Source organism: Otolemur garnettii, unplaced genomic scaffold (genome assembly GCF_000181295.1).
Source record: "Otolemur garnettii isolate 467f Iridium unplaced genomic scaffold, OtoGar3 scaffold00065, whole genome shotgun sequence".
Classification (NCBI taxonomy): domain Eukaryota; kingdom Metazoa; phylum Chordata; class Mammalia; order Primates; family Galagidae; genus Otolemur; species Otolemur garnettii.
Genome location: NW_003852460.1, coordinates 658,631 through 659,419, shown reverse-complemented (window position 1 = coordinate 659,419; position 789 = coordinate 658,631).

Here is a 789-nt window from a genome sequence, read left to right as displayed (position 1 = left end):
AAGACCTCCATAGTTAAAGCCTCCCAAGAGGAAAGCAGACAAGATTGTCCAGGAGAAAGCTCTTCTTTGGAGACCAGTAAAAATGCCCCCACCATGTTCAACATTTTGCACCGAGAGTGTCCCTTGCTCTCGTCACCTTATTGACTGGGTGGCACAGTGGCCAAGCTCTCTCTGCCCTCCAGCCACACCAATTGGGAAAGTGCCCAGTGGAGAAGGTAGGTCCTGTTGAGCCAGCCTGCAAAGGGGCTGGCTCCAAGCTGGGTAAAGAGAAAGGCTGCCCTGGGAGTCTCACATCCTCTGTGAGCGGAGAAGAGCTTACCTGCATAAAGAGCAAGTGGGCAATTATTTATCTACGTTTTGATGGCTTGCATGTTCTCTCTAGGTTGATTTCAAATGGATCTTGTGACATTCCGAGTTGGAGAACCGCCTTTTCCATGGGACTTTCTGTTGTGGACACTGTAGGAAGCTCACTGCTTACAAGTGGTCGTGTTGGAGAAATCCAATTAGGGGTAATTTCTGTGCACCCTGGGACCCCGGTCACCCACCAAACAGGGTCTGGATTGTCCCCTGAACACAGTGTCACCACAATTAGCTCCATTTTCTTCTTTCAGTTGCCCAGATTGGGGTGTGGCTTAGTGATTTGCCCTCTCCCCTGGGGCCTCTAGCACAATCCTCTGTGCTCCACAGCTCTCTTTACATAGTCTGTATTGACCACACACCTCCGTATCAGGATGACCTCTCCTGCAGGGGCTGCTGAGTCCTTCTAGGGCAAAGGGCTATTTTTTTTTT